Genomic DNA, 20,049 nt, shown 5'->3' on the forward strand with positions numbered 1-20,049 from the left:
TTGACAGCAAAGTCTGCACTACCTGACAAATCCCTGTGTAAATACCACGTCTACTTCTTTTCAAGCCTGAATCAGCACGAACTCTGTAACAATTAAACTGTTCTTTCGAAAATTGCTAGCAAAATGGAAGCTTGTGAGCTTAAAGGGGCAGAGATTACACGGATACATTAGCTGTGAGATAGAGTGATTATTAACAGCTGTTAAGAGGGGAGCCTACAGTGATGTTCCACAGGGTATGGTTCTTAGCACCACTGCTCTTTTCCATGTATATTAATGACCTAATTAATTAATTGGGTATCCTCCTCCTCCAGGTACCCTGCTCTAAGAGGGTGTAGGCGACCATGGACTCCCACCGGATTGGTCCTTGGCGATGCTTGTCAAAGTACTGCAGGGGTTTGCTGTTGCCTTCTGCAGTGTGGCTGACCAGAGAACTGTCCTGCTCTTACCGCCCACCATCAGACATACTGGAAGGATTTACAGGCTGATAATCAACCCGTTTGGCCACATTATGAACGCACCTTCCCTGGCCATCAAATCCTGAAGTGGGACTTGAATCCAGAGCTTCTGGCCCCAGAGGAGGGACGCTACCCCAAAGCACCACATGAACCTCCCGGACATTGGGACTCAAGGCATTACTTCAAAGTTTGCACACGATACGAAACTTGGGAGGTTCAGTAAACAATGTGGAGGATACACACAGATGAGAGGACACAGACAGGCTGGTTGAATGGGCAGACGCATGGCTGATGAAATTTAAGGCAGGGAATTGTCATGCGATACATTTTAGTGGGAAGATTGAGGAAAGGCAATGTAAACAAAATGGTACAATTTTAAATGATATGCGAGAAGAGAGAGACCTGGATCGTGTGTATTCAAACCTTTGAAGGGGGCAGGACAAGTCGATTAGGCTGTGAAAAAGGCATATGGAATCCTTAGCCGTTTTAATACCAGAATGGAAAGCAAAAGCAGGAATATTATGCTATAATATTTATAAAACACTGGTTAGGTCTCAGCTGGAGTATCACGTTCAATTCTAGGCGCCACACTTTCGGAAGGATGTCAAGGTCTTGGAGAGACCGGTGAAGCTGGGATTGTTCTCCTCAGAGCAGAGAAGGTTAAGGGGGAGGTTTAATGGAGGTGTTCAGAATTATGAGGTGTGTTGTCAGAATAAGATAACACCTCTGACAGTGCAATGCTCCCTCAGTACGACACAGAGTGCCAACCTACATTTTGGGCTAAACTCTCCAGAGTGGGAGTTAAACCCACAGCTTTCTGACTCAGGTTGCTGTGCATAGAGTCACAGCTGACACTGCACATTGAGAATGGGAAGCTATCAGTGAGCAGATTGTATCCTGGCAGCAAGCTGAAAGGGCACAAGTGTGAGAGCGACTGTGGGAAGCAGGAATAGACAACAGCTGAGCTGGTAGTCTGCAGAAAGTACAGACTGGGAGATTAACTCTCAGTATAAACATTTTGATTAAGACATCATGTGAGAGACTGCATTCACCTGAAGTTTACGTACTCCCAGTGATTTTCATTTCCCTCATCTGCAAGTGAATGAATTCCAAGGCATGGGTGAATGTGAAGGGTGTTAGAGAGCCACAGCAAGACTGAGCAGAGACCAGTTAGGAGAGAAGCCGTGATACCTAGAGGGTCTTATCTCAATCCCAAATAGTCTTGAGATTTTCACAAACTTCCCTTCATCCAGTCCTGAGAGTCCATTACTCTGCAGCATGTTGCTGAGCTGAGTGACCTCCTCGAGTGCTGGAGTAATGACTCCATAAGGTCTGTATAACCATCATCTCACTCTCATCAAGCCCATCCTGTGTGATTGTTTGTGGCAGTAAGTGTCAGTCTACACCCTCTGATCCGCTAACTTTAGGGTTACTGCACACTGCCTTGACCCCACCCTCCCACTCACCCCAGCCCTGTACCCGCCTATCCTTCCTCTCTCCTGCACCTCGTCTCCCTCCTCACTCACCACGTCTCCCCGTATCCTCTTTTCCTACTCTCCCCCTCCCCTCCACCCACCCCCTCCCCCAGTCTCTTCCACCCAGCCTCCCTCTCTCCTCTCCGCCTTCCCTGCTCTTCCTCTCCGTGTTTACCCTCCCCCACCCTCCTTCCATGCTCCTGCGACCCTTTACCCTCCTACATACGCCCCCCTGCCCACTCCCTGGCCTCCCTCTCCCCTTGCAGGCCCTTCCTCCTTCCCTCCCTTCTCTCTCTTCCATCATCTTTTCCTCCCCTCTCCCCCTCCCACCGACCTCCCAGCTTCTCTGCTCTCCCTCCCCTGATCCCCTCTCACCTTCTCTCTCCCCAGCTCCGGCTCTCCCCCCTCCCTTGCTGCTTCTCCCCATCCTTCTCCTCTCCCCACTCCATCTCTACCCCTTCTTCCCAGTCAGTACCTGCAGATAACGGAGGGAAATCAATTAGAACAGAGTAATTGTTCTCAATGGGCAAAGTATGGACCAAGCATCGAGATCATTCCAGGCTGCTGAAACTTGACCTACCCCCCCAACCTAAGCATTTGTGGAACTGTTTTACTGACCCAAGCGTTGGAAAAATGAAGAAATCCTTGAATTACAATTTTAAATGTATAACAATTTTTGCCGACTCCTTTACTTTGAATCAACATTATGATTCAAACATTTAACATCAACAATCTGACTCTGATCAGTCAGTGTAATGAATGGGGTCCATTGTTCTTCCTGGACTATGATCGCTTTCAGATGCTTTGAATCACATATGAAGTTCAATCATATCTCAAATTGCACAGAAGTTACAACATGAAACCAAGCCATTCGGCCCATCCACCATCCACTCCATGCTGGGAATTCATGGGAGCAAATATTCCCCAACACATTTATCTGTGCTGTTCCCATTTCCCAACTACACCACCCACCCCACCCCTGTAGCTCAACCCCCCATTTCCCAACTTCACGCCCCCCCATAGCTCACCCCCCCCCCCCATTTCCCAACTTCACGCCCCCCATAGCTCACCCCCCATTTCCCAACTTCACGCCCCCCCATAGCTCACCCCCCCATTTCCCAACTTCACACCCCTCATAGCTCACCCCCCCGCATTTCCCAACTTCATGCCCCCCATAGCTCACCCCCCCCCCATTTCCCAACTTCACGCCCCCTCCCCCCACAGTTTTCTTCCTCCTCCTCCCCAATCGAAACTCGAACATTGACGCAGTTTCTGCCTCAGTCACGAAGCCTGGAAGTGAATCTTACAGACTCAAGTCTCCATGTGAAGACATTGCACCTGTTTGTTGTTTTAAATCTCATTTCATTTCCAGTCCCCTCGTTCTTCACCGCCTCAACTATTGGAAACAAGTTCCTTCTATCTCTGTTTCAGTAACCTTTGACCATTTTAAATGCTTTGCCCCTTTATCAGCTTATCAAGTTTCTTTGATTGTTTTGTTCTTTCCTGGGATGTGAGTGTCGCTGTTTGGGTCAGTGTTTATTGCCCATCCCTAATTGGCCCTTGAGAAGGTGATGGTGAGCTGCCTTCTTGAGCCGCTGCAGTCCATGTGGTGTAGGTACACCCACAGTGCTGTTAGGGAGGGGGTTCCAGGATTTTGACCCAGCGACAGTGAAGGAATAGTGATAAATTTCCAAGGTGGGTGAAAACTCTAAGAGAAAAGTGGTGGCATAGTCACTGGACTAGTAATCCAGGGACCAGGGGAATGCTCTGGGGACCTGGGTTTGAATCCCACCAAATTTCAATTCAATAAAAATCTGGAATTAAAAGTTGTTTGTCATAAAGATCCATCTGGTTCACTCATGCCCTTTAGGGTAGGAAATCTGCCATCCTTACCTGGTCTGGCCTACATGTAACTCTAGACCCACAGCAATGTGGTTAACTCTTAAATGGCCTAGCATGCCACTCAGTTGTATTGGCATCAACCTATGCACCGGAAACAACAACAGCAAACTCAGCCCTGTCGACCCTGCAGAGTTCTCCTTACTAACATCTGGGGGCTAGTGCTAAAATTGGGAGAGCTGTCTCACAGACTGGTCAAGCATCAGCCTGACAAAGTCATCCTCACGGAATCATACCTTACAGATAATGTCCCAGACACCACCATCACCATCCCTGGGTATGTCCTGTCCCACTGGCAGGACAGACACAGCAGAGGTGGTGAACACAGTGTTATACAGTCGGGAGGGAGTTGCCCTGGGAAGTCCTCAACATCGACTCCGGACCCCATGAAGTCTCATGGCATCAGGTCAAACATGGGCAAGGAAACCTCCTGATTACCACGTACCGCCCTTCGTCAGCTGATGAATCTGTGCTCCTCCATGTTGGACACCACTTGGAGGAAGTACTGAGGGTGGCAAGGGCACAGGATGTACTCGGTGGGGGACTTCAACGTCCATCACCAAGAGTGGCTCAGTAGCACCTCTACCGACCAAGCTGGCCGAGTCCTAAATGACATAGCTGCTAGACTGGGTCTCTGCCAGGTGGTGAGGGAACCAATAAGAGGGAAAAACATACTTGACTTCATCCTCACCAACCTGCCTGCTGCAGATGCATCTGTCCATGACAGTATCGGTAGGAGTGATCACCACACAGTCATTGTGGAGGCAAAGTCCCACCTTTACATTGAGGATACCCTCCATCGTGTTGTGTGGCACTGCCGCTCTGCTAAGTGGGATAGATTTCAAACAGATCTAGCAGCTCAAGTCTGGGCATCCATGAGGTGCTGTGGGCCATCAGCAGCAGCAGAATTGTACTCAAATACAATCTGTAACCTCATGGCCCAGCATATCCCCCACTCTACCATTACTATCAAGCCAGGGGATCAACCCTGGTTCAATGACGAGTGCAGGAGGACATGCCAGGAGCAGCACCAGGCATTCCTAAAAATGAGGTGTCAACCTGGTGAAGCTGTAACACAGGACTACTTGTGTGCCAAACAGCATAAGCAGCAAGTGATAGACAGAGCTAAGTTATTCCACAACCAATGGATCAGATCTAAGCTCTGCAGTCCTGCCACATCCAGAGGTGAAGTGTGGTGGACAATTAAACAACTCACTGGAGCAGGAGGCTCCACAAATATCCCCATCCTCAATGATGGAGGAGCCCAGCACATCAGTGCAAAAGATAAGGCTGAAGCATTTGCTACAATCTTCAGCCAGAAGTGCCGAGTGAATGATCCATCTCAGCCTCCTCCGGAGGTCCCCAGCATCACAGGTGCCAGTCTCCAGCCAATTTGATTCACTCCACATGATATCAAGGAACAGCTGAAAGCACTGGATACTGCAAAGGCTACAGGTACTGAAGATTTGTGCTCCAGAACTTGCCGCGCCCCTACCCAAGCTATTCCAGTACAGCTACAGCACTGGCAATGTGAAAAGTTGCCCAGGTATGTCCTTTTGTTTTATTCATTGGATGTGGGCGTCGCTTTCTAGGCCAGCATTTATTGCCCATCCCTATTTGCCCTTGTTCAGAGAGGGCATTTAAGAGTCAACCACATTGCTGTGGGTCTGGAGTCACATGTAGGCCAGACCAGTAAGGAAGGCAGATTTCCTTCCCTAAAGGGACATTAGTGAACCGGATGGATCTTCACAACAATTTAATTGTCATCAGACTTTTAATTCCAGATTTTTTATTGGATTTAAATTCCACCATCTGTCGTGATGGGATTCGAATCCAGGCTCCCAGAGCATTAGTCCAGGTCTCTTGGAATACTATTCAATAACAACACCACTATACCATCACCTCCCCGCTCCTGTACACAAAAAAACAGAACAAAACCAAATCGACCATTTACTGTCCCATCAGCCTACTTTTGATCATCAGTAAAGTAATGGAAGGGGTCATCAACAGTGCTATCAAGCAGCACTTGCTTAGCAATAACTGCTCACTGGCACCAGTTTGGGTTCCGCCAGGGCCATTCAGCTCCTGACCTCATTACAGCCTTGGTTCAAACATGGACAAAAGAGCTGAACTCCTGAGGTGAGGTGAGAGTGACTGCCCTTGACATCAAGGCAGCTTTTGACTGAGTGTGGCATCAAGGAGCCCTAGCAAAACTGGAGTCAATGGGAATCAGGGGGAAAACTCTCTGCTGGTTGGATTCATGCCTAGCACAAAGGAAGATGGTTGTGGTTGTTGGAGGTCAATCATCTCAGCTCCAGGACATCACTGCAGGAGTTCCTCAGGGTAGTGTCCTCAGCCCAACCATCTTCAGCTGCTTCATCAATTACCTTTTGTTGGATCCAGTGTGCTGGTTTGTTGGGGCTAAAGGATCCGGGTTGCACACTTGTCTCGGGGTGACCAAGTTCGTACCAAGACAGAGAAGATCCATAGACCGTCCTTAGAAAAAATACATTGTTTATGTACAAAAGAAACTCAGCAGCTACACTTGTGTGCTTACAACTTAAACCTCTGACTTTATTCTTCAGACTCTAACTCAAGACCACTGACTGTAGAGGTAGCCCGTGCTTCTCTGCTATTGGATACCAAGATCATGTGATATTGCATTACAACATTTGTCTTAAAAGTATATTATACATCCGATTACTATACGTTTTTTCTATCATAAAGATCAGGAGTGGGGATGTTCGCTGATGATTGCACAATGTTCAGCACCATTCGTGACTAATTGCCCTTGAGAAGGTGGTGGTGAGCTGCCTTCTTGAACAGCTGCAGTCCATGTGGTTTAGGCAGCTCCAACAACACTCAGGAAGCTTGCCACCATCCAGGACAAAGCAGCCTGCTTGATTGGCATCCCTCCCACAAACATTTACTGCCTCCCCCACCGAAGCACAGTGGCAGCAGTGTGTACAAGATGCACTGCAGCAACTCACCAAGCCTCCTTAGACAGCACCTTCCAAACCATGACTGTTACCATATAGAAGGACAAAGGCAGCAGACACATGGGAACACCACCACCTGGAAGTTCCCCTCCAAGCCACTCACCATCCTGACTTGGAAATATATCACCGTTTCTTCACTGTCGCTGGGTTAAAATCCTGGAAGGCCCTCTCTATCATCACTGTGGGTGTACCTACACCACATGGACTGCAGCTGTTCAAGAAGGCGGCTCACCACCACCTTCTCAAGGGCAATTAGGGATGGGCAATAAACGCTGGCCCAGCCAGCGAAGCCCACATCCCATCAATGAATAAAAAAAAGGCAGAATGATGTGTGACTTGCAGGTGGTGGTTTTGTCATGTGTCTGTTGTCCTCGAGGTCCTGGGTGCGGAAGATGCTGTTGAAGGCGCCCTGGTGAGTTGCTGAAGTGGTTCTTGTAGGTGGTACACACTGCTGCCACTGTGTGTCACGGTGGTGGAGGGAGTGAATGTTTTCCTTATATCAGGCAGGAGCTGAGTGAATCTCTGGTGCAATGTCTTAAGTGTGGAGTCTCGTGCTGAAACTGTATCTAATTAAGGACAATAAATATTGAGGTTCATTAGCTCTTGTTTTTTATATTCTATATTCCCAGATAAAACCTACAATTCTATTAGATTTTTTTGTAGCCTTATAAACTTCAGGTGTTGCTTTAATGTCCCATGGCCCTGTCCCCATAAAGTTACTGCTTTTTTAAAAAATCAGTACCAAGCCTAGTCCAATTCCTGTCAACTGTTTTGATCCCTTACATTTAATCTTCTATCCATGGCCCCTCATCCTTTACTGTTCAACTATCTAAAACAGTCTGCTTCGATCCACCCCGTCCCATCCGTGGTTATCATTCTAAACACTTCTCTCATAATCCCTCCATGTTCTGCATTAGAAAGGGCTTGCCTTAATATAGCGCCTTTCATGACTTCAGGATGTCCCAAAACACTTCCCAGCCAATGGAATGCTTGTACAATGTAGTGACTGTTGTAAAATGGCAGCTTATCTGTGCACAGCAAGCTCCCACAAGCAGCAATGGGATAATGACCAGACAATCTGTTTTTAATGATGGTAATTGAAGGATAAGTGCTGGACTGGGCAGAATTCTCCTGCTCGTCTTCCAAGGAGTGCAACGTAGGTGTCCTTCAGGCCTAAACTGGAACACAGCCAAGAGTCAGCACCTTCAGGTGAGGTGGCAAGAAAGACAAAAAGTCATGAGCTTAGACGAACTGGTGACTGAAGTGGAAAGCACGTCATCTCCATCAGTCTCACCACAAACCCTGTCTCAGCAGCAACCAACAATGCCCGCTTGAAATGTTCATGACAGAGGCTTAATCAGAAATCCCACAGCATAACTGTGACAAGTTCACAAGGGTGCAGACAATAGGGCTTTGTACATAGACATGCCAATTAATTAGTCCATGATAGCTTCATCAGCACCTGGTAAGATAGGCAGTTCTTGCCTTTGAAGAAGCATCAATATGCCTTTTTCTCTTAGATGCTTTCCGAGGCTCAGCTAGTTTATTTATTGGCCATGATGAAGGTGTTAGCCATGGTTCAGTGGGTAGCACTCTAACCTCTGAGTTGGAAAGTCATGGGTTTATGTCCTGCTCCAGAGACGTGAGCACATTATCCAGGCCGACGCTCCCAGCACCAGTATCAAGGGAGGGCAGCACTGTCAGACGTGCTGTCTTTTGGGTGAGGCATTAAACCAAGGTCCAGTCTGCCCTCTCCGATCGATGCAAAAGATTTCTAATGGCCACTAATCTGAAGACGAGCAGGAGAGTTCTCCCTGGCACCCTCATTTATCCCTCAGCAAACATCACTAAAACAGATTATCTGATCATTATCACATTGCTGTTTGTGGGATCATGGTGTGCGCAAAATGGGTGCAGCGTTTCCTATGTCACAACAGTGACTACACTTCAGAAAGTATTTAATTGGATGTAAAGTACTTTGGGGTTCTGGAGGTTGTGGGCAAGCTGCTAGACAAATGCAAGCGTTATACATCATTGCACATTACTTGAACTCCCTGTACTGACTGCTATTCCTCTGGTACTGGCTAAACCCTTACCTGGGCTGCTCAGTGGGTACTCTGCCTGGAGTATGGATCAGGGAATCTCAGGGTCAGTGAGCCAATTTGTGATGACTTGGCTGCCCCTCCTTCCCACTGCCCCTGGTGTAGTGGGAGGCTCAGATGGGGAGAGGGGGTTGTAGGGGTGGGGGGAGAGGGGGTTGTGGGGGTGGGGGCAGTGTGGGGAAGGTTTTTTTTTTTAGATATATAAAGGGTAAGAGAGAGGCAAAAGTGGACATTGGGCCGTTGGAAAATGACGCTGGAGAAGTAGTGGTGGGGAACAAAGAAATGGCGGAGGAACTGAATAGATACTTTGCGTCAGTCTTCACAGTGGAAGACATGAGTAACATCCCCAAAATTCAAGAGAGTCGGGGGGTGGGGGGGTGGGGGGGTGGGGGGGGTGGGGGTGGTGGGGGTGGTGCGGGGGGTGGGTGGTGCAGAGGTGAGTATGGTGGCCATTACCAAGGAGAAGTTGCTAGGGAAACTGAAAGGTCTGAAGGTGGATAAATCACTTGGACCACATGGATTATACCCCAGAATTCTGAAGGAGATAGCTGAAGAGATAGTGGAGGTGTTAGTGGTGATCTTTCAGGAATCACTGGAGTCAGGGAGAGTCCCAGAGGACTGGAAAATTGCTAATGTAACCCCCCCTGTTTAAGAAGGGAGTGAGGCAAAAGACGGGAAATTACAGGCCGATTAACCTGACCTTGGTCGTTGGTAAGATTTTAGAGTCCATTATTAAGGATGAGATTTCAGAATACTTGGAACTGCATGGTAAAGCAGGGCAAAGTCAGCATGGTTTCATCAAGGGGAGGTCATGCCTGACTAATCTGTTAGAATTCTTTGAGGAGGTAATGAGTAGGTTAGACAAAGGAGAGCCAATGGATGTTATCTACTTGGACTTCCAGAAGGCCTTTGACAAGGTGCCGCACAGGAGGCTGCTCAGTAAGATAAGAGCCCATGGTGTTAGAGGCAAGGTACTAGCATGGATAGAAGATTGGCTGTCTGGGAGGAGGCAGAGAGTGGGGATAAGGGGGTCCTTCTCAGCATGGCGGCCGGTGAATAGTGGAGTTCAGCAGGGGTCAGTGTTGGGACCACAACTTTTCACTTTATACATTAATGATCTAGATGAAGGAACTGAGGGCATCCTGGCTAAGTTTGCAGATGATACAAAGATAGGTGGAGGGACAGGTAGTATTGAGGAGGCAGGGAGGCTGCAGAAGGATTTGGACAGGTTAGGAGAATGGCCAAAGAAGTGGCAGATGGAATACAACATGGGGAAGTGTGAGGTCATGCACTTTGGTAGGAAGAATAGAGGCATAAACTATTTTCTAAATGGGGAGAGAATTCAGAAATCTGGAGTGCAAAGGGACTTGGGAGTCCTAGTCCAGGATTCTCTTAATGTTAACTTACAGGTTGAGTCGGTAGTTAGGAAGGCAAATGCAATGTTGGCATTTATTTCAAGAGGACTAGAATATAAAAGCAGGGATGTGCTGCTGAGGCTTTATAAGGCTCTGGTCAGACCACATTTAGAATATTGAGAGCAATTTTGGGCCCCGTATCTCAGGAAGGATGTTTTGGCCCTGGAGAGGGTCCAGAGGAGGTTCACGAGAATGATCCCAGGAATGAAAGGTTTAACATATGAGGAACGTTTGAGGACTCTGGGTCTATACTCGATGGAGTTTAAAAGGATGAGGGGGGATCTGATTGAAACTTACAGAATACTGAAAGGCTTGGATAGAGTGGACGTGGGGAAGATGTTTCCATTAGTAGCAGAGACTAGGACCCGAGGGCACAACCTCAGAGCAAAGGGAAGACCTTTTAGAAAGAGATGAAGAGAAACTTCTTTAGCCAGAGAGTGGTGAGTCTATGGAATCGATTGCCACAGAAGGCTGTGGAGGCCAGGTCATTGAGTGTATTTAAGACCGAGATAGATAGGTTCTTGATTGGTAAGGGGATCAAAGGTTACGGGGAGAAGGCGGGAGAATGGGGTTGAGAAACTTAGCCATGATTGAATGGCGGAGCAGACTCGATGGGCCAAATGGCCTAATTTCTGCTCCTATGTCTTATGGTTTAAGATGTAGGGGAAGCATGTTGGACCACTGTTCACTGTAACATGGCATTAGAGAAAATGAAGATCAAACCAGGGTCTCACTTTCCAATGGAGCAGGCTAGGGATTGCAACGCCTTCTGTGGTCAAACAGCTGGCTGTCATCATCAGCCAGGCCTCCCGACAGTGGTGCAACAGTAACCACCCACCACTCCCCTACAAGACACAGTCATGAGTGGGTGTCTTCGGGAGTGGAGGAACATGAATGAAAGGAAAGAAACGCAGGGGAAATGGTGTAGTGGTAATGTCACTGGACTGGTAATCCAGCAGCCCAGGCAAATACTCTGGGGGCATGGGTTCAAATCCCACCCCGGCCATTATTTTCTAAATTCAAATAATTAAAGTTGGGATATAAAAGCTAGTCTCAGTAATGGTGACCGTGGCAACTATCGTCGATTATCATAAAAACTCATCAAGTTCACTGATGTCCTTTCGGGATGGAAATCTGCCATCCTTATCCAGTATGGCCCAGGGGTGACTCCAGATTAATGTACTTGACTCTTAAATGCCCTCTGAAATGGCCTAGCAAGACACTCAGTTCAAGGGCAATTAGGGATGGGCAAATGTTGCCCTTGCCAGCGACGCCCACATCCCATGAAATAATATAGAAAAAAAAATTTGGTGCGAATTACTCACTGCCACAAAGAGGAATAAAGTCCTGCCAGCTAGTGGAGTCTCATGATAGACTCAGACAGCACAGGAGGCCGTTCATCCCATCCTGTCTGTGCTGGCTCTTTGAAAAAGCCATTCAATTATTCCCACTCCCCCTGCGCTTCTCCCCATTGTCCTATTCATTCAATTCTCTTTAGAAAGTTACCATTGAATCTGATTCTACCTCCCTTTCAGGCAGGGTATTTCAGATTGTAACAAACTTGCCTCATCTCCCCCTCCGGTTCTTTTGTCAATTATCTTCAATCTGCATCTCTCTGGTCACCGAGGCTCCTGCCAGTGTCAAAACCCTTCATGGTTTTTAATGCCATTATTACTTCTCATAATTTTTTCTTCTCGAAGGAGAACAGCAGCTTCTCCACATAACTGTAGTCCCTCGTCCCTGGTACTTCTTGACCCTTGCATGGGACATGCACGTCACTGGCAAGGCCAGCATTTGTTGCTCATCCCTCATTGCCCTTGAATTGACCTTGCTTGGGTCATTTCAGGGGGCAGAAAAGAGTCAACCACATTGCTGTGGGTCTGGAGTCACATGTAGGCCAGACCAGGTAAGGACAGCAGATTTCCTTCTCTAAAGGACATTAGTGAACCAGATGGATTATTAAAACAATCGATGATAGTTGTCAAGGTCACCATCATTGAGGCTAGCTTTATAGAGACAGGAGTAGGCCATTCAGCCCTTCAAGCCTGCTCTGCCATTCAATATGATCGTGGCTGATCTTCTAATCCAATGCCATACTCCCGCCCTTTACCCATACCTCTTAATGCCTTTAGAGTCTAAAAATCTATTTCTTTCTTAAATATATTCAGTGACTTAGCCTCTACAGCCCTCTGTGGTAGAGAATTCCACAGGTTCACCACCCTCTGAGTGAAGAAGTTTCTCCCCATCTCAGTCCTAAATGGTCTACCGTATCTTAAGATCGTGACCCCTTGTTCTGGGCCCCCCAGCCAGAGGAAACATTATCCCTGCATCCAGTCTGTCCAGCCCTGTCAGAATTTTATACGTTTCAATGAGGTCCCCTCTCATTTTTCTAACTCCCAGTGAATACAGGCCTAGTCGGCCCGGTCCCGCTTCATGTGACAATCCGGCCATCCCATGTCCCCAGAACATTAGCCTTTGTCTCTGAATTATTAGTCCAGTGACATTACCACTGCGCCACCAATCTACCTACAATTCTCCTCTGCACCCATTCCAAAGCTTTACTGAAATGTGTGGTGCCCAGAATTGAATTCAATACCCCCACCTGGGGCCTAACCAGCAAGTTATATAGCTTTTTAGCTATTCACTATTAAATATTTTCTTTACACTCTCCCTCAGGCAAATGGGATGGTGGAGGAGAAACATTAAATTGTTCTCAATGTTATTACTCGGCTTTCAGTAATTTGTGACAGAGGGTGCGTGAATAACCGTATTGCACAACACAATGATAACGCCTGGCTTTCCAAACTTGTATTGTCCCAAGGTCCATAAAACTGAAGAGTGGTCCCTACTCTGCTGACGAGTTGGATTTATCAGACAGGGGATTACTATACAAAAACATAAGAACATAAGAGCATGAGAACATAAGAAACAGGAGCAGGAGTAGGCCATTCGGTCCCTCGAGCCTGCTCCACCATTCAATAAGATCACGGCTGATCTGATGTGATCTTAACTCCACTTTCCTGCCTGCTGCCACCACACCCACCCCCCTCCCCCCACCCCACCCCCCCAATCCTCAACTCCCTCGCCGATCAAAAATCTGTCTAACTCAGCCTTGGATATATTCAATGACCCAGCCTCCACTGCTCACTGTGGAAGAGAATTCCAAACTCTAACGACCCTCAGGGAAGAAACACCTCCTCATCTCCGTCTTAAATGGGAGCCCCCTTATTTTTAACATTGTGGCCCCGAGTATTAGATTTCCCCCGCGACATTATTCTAAACCCCAATGAGTATAGGCCCAAGCTCCCCTCAACCCCTTCACCCCAGGAATCAGCCTAGTGAACCTTCTCTAAACTGCTTCCAATTAAACTGCATTAAGTGCAATTTTGCAAGTTACATATTGATACCAGCATGTTCAGTACACCTACAGGCAACATTTCTTTATGAAGATTCCACAAAGATCAGCTAACATTTCCTTCATTTGGTTTCAAAACCCAAAGATCCCATGTGTATTTGTTCTTAAAACAACTTGTCCTAAAACCTTTTAAGGACTTGTGTACACACATTACCAGATTCCTCTGTTCCTGCATCCCCTTTAACATTGTACCATTAGGCTTCAGGTGTCTTTTTAAATGACCTGTTCAGAAAAACAAAGCTTCAGAAACATCTGCTGCTCGTGTACAGTCCTGTTATAGCCTCTGAGCATGGAACAATCTTACACAGGACACATTCCATCACCTCCTCCCTCTCCACTTACATATTTACATCCAAGTATTAACTCTTGAATCTCTGAACCAAAAGAACACATTATATGGCCAGTGTTGTGTAGTCAAGGATTGCCAGCCCGAGTCTCTTGACCACAATTGTAAACAACCAGCCACAGTGAGAAGAGGCACAGCCCAGGAGACTGCCTGGATTTGGACCCACGGCGCCTCCCCAGATATTTGTAGGACAGGAACAGCACGGGGTTAGTACAGAGTAAAGCTCCCCCTATACTGTCCCCATCAAACACTCCCAGGACAGGTACAGCACGGGGTTAGATACAGAGTAAAACTCCCTCTATACTGTCCCCATCAAACACTCCCAGGGCAGGTACAGCACGGGGTTAGAAACAGAGTAAAGCTCACTCTACACTGTCCCCATCAAACACTCCCAGGGCAGGTACAGCACGGGGTTAGAAACAGAGTAAAGCTCACTCTACACTGTCCCCATCAAACACTCCCAGTGTAGGTACAGCATCGGGTTAGATCACAGTCTTGATGATCCCCCCAGTGCATCAACTGACAATTCTCAGTTTGGTTCTAACCTTACTCACTCAGAATGGCTCACTGCTGCTGACTGCAATGATAACGGCTGCTGGGTTTTTGGATTGTCATTGATCAAATTGGCCTCCAGCAGCTGGAATGGTTTCAGGCAAAGGATAAGAACTGCAGCAAACATACTCATAGCTTCATACATTTACACATTCAGTCACTCTGCTATGGAAATAAGGCAGGCAGCTTTCATAATGCAAAACAGCATGGTGGTGTAGTGGTGATGTCACTGGACTAGCAAGCCAGAGGCTCAGACTAACAGTTCAAATCCCAACAAGGCAGTGGATGGAATTTAACGTCAATGAATAAAATCTGGAACTATAAAGCTAGTCTCAGTAACTGTCATCAATTGTTGTAAAAGCCCATCTGGTTCACTATTGTTCTTTAATGTCCTAGACCCAACCATCTTCAGCTGCTACATCAATGACCCTCCTTCCATCATAAGGTCAGAAGTGGGGATGTTCGCTGATGATTGCACAATGTTCAACACCAGTCACGACTCCTCAGATAATGAAGCAGTCCATGTCCAAATGCAGCAAGACAATATCCAGGCTTGGGCTGATAAGTAGCAAATAACATTCGTGCCACACAAGTGCCAGGCAATGACCATCTCCAACAAGAGAGAATCTATCCATCACCCCGTGACATTCAATGGCATTACCATCGCTGAATCCCCCACTATCAACATCCTGGGGGGTTACCATTGACGAAACTGAACTGGACCAGCCATATAAATACTGTAGCTACAAGAGCCGGCCAGAGACTGGGAACTCTGTGGAGTAGCAGCTCACCTCCTGACTCCTCATTTACAAGGCAAAAGTCAGGAGTGTGCTGGAATACTCTCCAGTTGGCTGGATGAGTGCAGCTCCAACAACACTCAAAAAGCTTGACACCATCCAGGACAAAGCAGTCTGCTTGAATTGACACCCCATCCACAGCCTCAGATATTCAATCCCTCCACCACCAACATAGTGGTAGCATTGTGTGCCATCTACAAGATGCATTACAGGAATTCACCAAGGCTCCTTTGACAGCATCTTCCAAACCCACGACTGCTACCATCTAGAAGGACAAGGGCAGCAGATAGATGGGAACACCACCACCTGCAAGTTCCCCTCCAAGCCACACACCATCCTGACTTGGAAATATATTGCCGCTCCTTCACTGTCGCTGGGTCAAAATCCTGGAACTCCCTCCCTAACAGCACTGTGGGTGTACCTACACCACATGGACTGCAGCGGTTCAAGGAGGCAGCTCACCACCACCTTCTCAAGGGCAATTAGGGATGGGCAATAAATCCTGGCCTAGCCAGCGATGCTCACATCCCATGAATGATTTATAAAAGGAAATCGGTCCTACTTATCTGGTCTGGCCTACATGTGACTCCAGATTCACAGCAATGTGGTTGACTGCCCTGTGAAATGGGCCTAGCAAACCACTTAGTTCAAGGGCAATTAGAGATGGGCAACAAATGCTGGACTTGCCAGCGACACCCACATCCCATGAAAGAATAATGAAAAGAGAAAGCGGAGAGAAGATTTGATAAAGGTGTTCAAAATCATGAAGGATTTAGATAGATTATATAAAGAGAAACTGTTTCCAATGCCTGAAGAGTCGAGAATCAGAGGGCACAGATTTAAAGTGACTGGAGAAAGAATCAGAGGCAACATGAGCAAAACCTTTTTAATGCAACAAGTGGTTAGGTTCTGGAATGCGCTGCCTAAAAGGGCAGTGGAGCAGATTCAGTAGCAGCCTTCAAAAAGGGAATTGGACAAATATCTGAAGGAGAGAAAATTTCAGGGGAAAGAGTAGGGGGAGTGAGAATAACTGAGTTACTCTTCAAAAGAGCCAGCACAGACCCAATGGGCCAAATGCTGTGCTATTTTTTGCTTCTATGAAACAGGAACAAGGCACAATCCAGAGAACTGAGCACAAGAATTTTAGACCCGTACCCCTTGTGCCAGCACTTGGGGAGTGCTGCACAGTCAGAGGTGCTGTCTTTCAGATGGGGCATAAAGCGAAGGCACCATCTGCCCACAATGGTAATGCCATTGAATGTCAAGGGGTAATGGTTAGATTCTGTCTTGTTGGAGATGGTCATTGCCTAGCATTTGGTCACGGTGGTGGGTAGAGGTAAGAAATAAAGATCATTATTTTGAGAACAGTTGTTTGGTGGCCAATATCTGTCTCTTGACAGACATGACTGAAAAACAGGTCATCTGGGAATTATGTTGCTGTTTGTGAGATCAAAAGGGTTGCTGCATTTCTTACATTTTGACTACATTTCAGGAGTATTTCACTGAGTGTAAAGCACTTTGAGAGAAACAAAGAACTTGCGTTTATTCACCATCTTTCACAACCTCAGGAAAACTTCAGAGTCAATGAAATAATTTCTTCTGAAGCTCAAATATTCTTACCTGGTCAGGGTAACTCCGATTCCACACTGGCCTATGATGGGGTGAAACTTCCTGAAATCATCCTGCTACAGTCGGCAATTCCAGATGTGGAGGGTTAAACCTCCCCTGCCAAGAGAAAACGATGGAAGGTCCATCGCAAGAGGATCTGTATCAAACCGCTTACCATCACCACACTGTTCAAAAACCTCCACAAGGGCACAAGGGATGGGCAATAAATGTTGGCCTTGACAGCAATGGTTACATCCCATGAATGAATAGATACCATAACAAGCTGCAGGCAATGTTAGAGAGTGGTCAGTGTCATGGTCGATTGCTTGTTCCGTTACAACCATATAAAGATATATACTGACTGAATAAATTAATATGGAATGGGATAAAATAACAGGCAAAAGATTCTACAGAGAGATGAGATGAGACAGTGTGGGGGGAGCTTAGCTCTATTTAATTCCATGCTGTACCTGCTCTGGGAGTGTTTGATGGAACAGTGTAAGGGGAAACGTGCCTCTCTCTGCAACCATCCTTCAAAAAGGCTTATTTCATCTGTTTGACACTCCCACAATCTGCATCACCATGAAAACCATTGCCTTAGAGGAATGATGTTGTGTGGTTTAATATCTTGCAGTCAGAGTAAGGCAGTTGGTTTAAACAAGGGGAGGACACAACAATCAGAACTGGCAGCTAATGAATCCACAATTCCTACACCCTCCCCCCTTCTCTGCAGCCTCCAGGTCTCTCTGCATAGCTGCAAGTTCCACTTTGAAGATACAATTGATGGAGGCTGCCTCCTGGATAATTCAGCAATGGAGTGTGGAATCTCTCAGTCACAGGGCAGTAACAGCCTTGCTTCCTGCTGAATGGAGGCTTAACAGACTGTGACCCTCGTAAATCCTGAGCTTTGTCTCTGGCCCCCTCCAGGTGGGCTTGCAGCATCAGGCGACAATATCACCCCACTCCCCCCAACCCCCACTGCCATCTGCTCCTCGGAGAACTCTTCGCACCTCAGCTTAACCCCTCCCCTCCCCCGTCAAACACTCGCTGCTCATCAAACTAAAACAACATCTCGTCCGCCAGCAGAACAGGATTGAAGGTTTGATGGGGAGGTGGGGTACAAAGACAAGGGGAAAATGTTCAGTCAGAAGGGACCTTACTTTGGAAATCTATTCCAGCCCCACAACCCTCCGAGATCTCCTCCAATTCTGGTCTCTTGTGCATCCCCAATTTTTATTTTATTATACCACTGGCAGCCTTGCCTTCAGCTACATGGGCCCTAGACTCTGGTATTCTTTCCCTAAACACATCTCTGCTCTTTTAAGACACTCTTTGGAATCTCATTCTCTGACTAAGCTTTGGATCACCTGCCCCAATATCAGAGTCAAAGCAGGTGATATTAGGACAGGGGGCGTAGCTTCTAAGGAAGTGTCTTAAAAGGAGCAGGGAGAGGCAGAGAGGTTTAGGGAGAGAATTCAAGAGCTTCGGGCCCAGACAGCTGAAGGTATGGCCACGAATGGTGTTTGTAATGGAAATGAAGGAGCACGGAGACCTCAGAGGGTTGCAGGAGCTTATGGAGGTGAGTCCAATGAGGGATTGGAATATGAGGATGAGAATTTCAAAATTGGTGGGATTGGTAAACCAGGAACCAATGTAAACCAGTGAGCAGATGGGGTGATGAGCTGCATTGAGAAACCCAATGTCTGGGATTACATATGAGGAATGGAGAGTCTGGTGCAGTATTAGAAGTTCTCAGTGGAACCATATCCCAGGCATGTAGCTGGTTGGGGAGGGAGGGCAGCAGGATGTGAAGGGTAGTAAACTGTTAGACAGGAATATGTGATCACATAGCACCAGCTTCACATTGAAATTTATTCTCAAAGTTATCAAAAATACAGAATAGACAACTCAACAATCACAGTTCATGTAGCAAATATACTTTTTAAGATAAATACATTCCTGGCATCAACTGGCATCAGTGCAAGAGTCCAGACACATTTGCTGCACAGGCTGTCACCCACCCAGGAGAGGTGGGCGTGTACATACCTCCCCGCCATTCATTCTCAACAAGCAGTGGGTTTAAATAAAAAAAAAACAAAAATGGGTTATTTTAAAATCCTTCCCATGGAATGAGCAGCTCAGAGGGAGTTCAAGCTCACTCCGGCCTTGTCTGATTGGACAGACACAATGAGTAGCATCGCCCAGAGAGACCATCCCCCCCCCCCCATCCCCAGCAGTCTCTCTCTCTCGCTCTCCACGCACCTCCATACAACCACACCTCAAAGTAAAGCCGGAACCGCAACGTGCGACTGCCAGTCAGCATCTGTAACCAAACGTGCATTAAGCTCCCTGACTAGGTCAAGGAGTGCATGTGTACATGTGGAGTGAGAGGAGGGGTCCACAACCCTTCTGTCCTCTCGGGCATCACCCCAGTGGTCAGTGCTGCAGACAGCATGGGATAATATCCAAGTGAGAGTGAGCTGCCTTTGTTTACCTTGGTGGGCAGTCAACCACGTGCAGGACGGAGTGGGTTGGAGTGGGGGAGGTGGGGGGGCGTGGGGACAAAGAGCAAAGTGATCAAACTTTGGCACGGAAACACGGGCACTCGCACTGGCAACAGCCCCAGCTTCTGAGAGTTAAACCAAAGGACGGGCGGAGGAATCAGCAATGCCTTCAAATTAAAAGGAACAGTCAATATAAACAGCTTGCGGCATCCAGACAGCAGCCACCAACAGAAGCTGGCTTCAGCAACGCAGTGTCATCTTTCCTACACTTTGGGGGAAAGAGACACTGAGGGAGCTCTCCCAACCCATCCAGGAAACAGCACCACTGATTCGGGGGCGGGCTCTGGAGAAATTGCGGGGAGAGGAAAACAGAAAAGGAACGTGCGTCACTTCCCCGTGGGTCTGTAGGCAAGAAAAGTGACACGGCTTGATACAAAGTGGAATATAAGTAGAGGAGTGAATCCAATTTACAGGTTATTATA

Source organism: Carcharodon carcharias, chromosome 12 (assembly GCF_017639515.1).
Source record: "Carcharodon carcharias isolate sCarCar2 chromosome 12, sCarCar2.pri, whole genome shotgun sequence".
Taxonomy (NCBI): Eukaryota; Metazoa; Chordata; class Chondrichthyes; order Lamniformes; family Lamnidae; genus Carcharodon; species Carcharodon carcharias.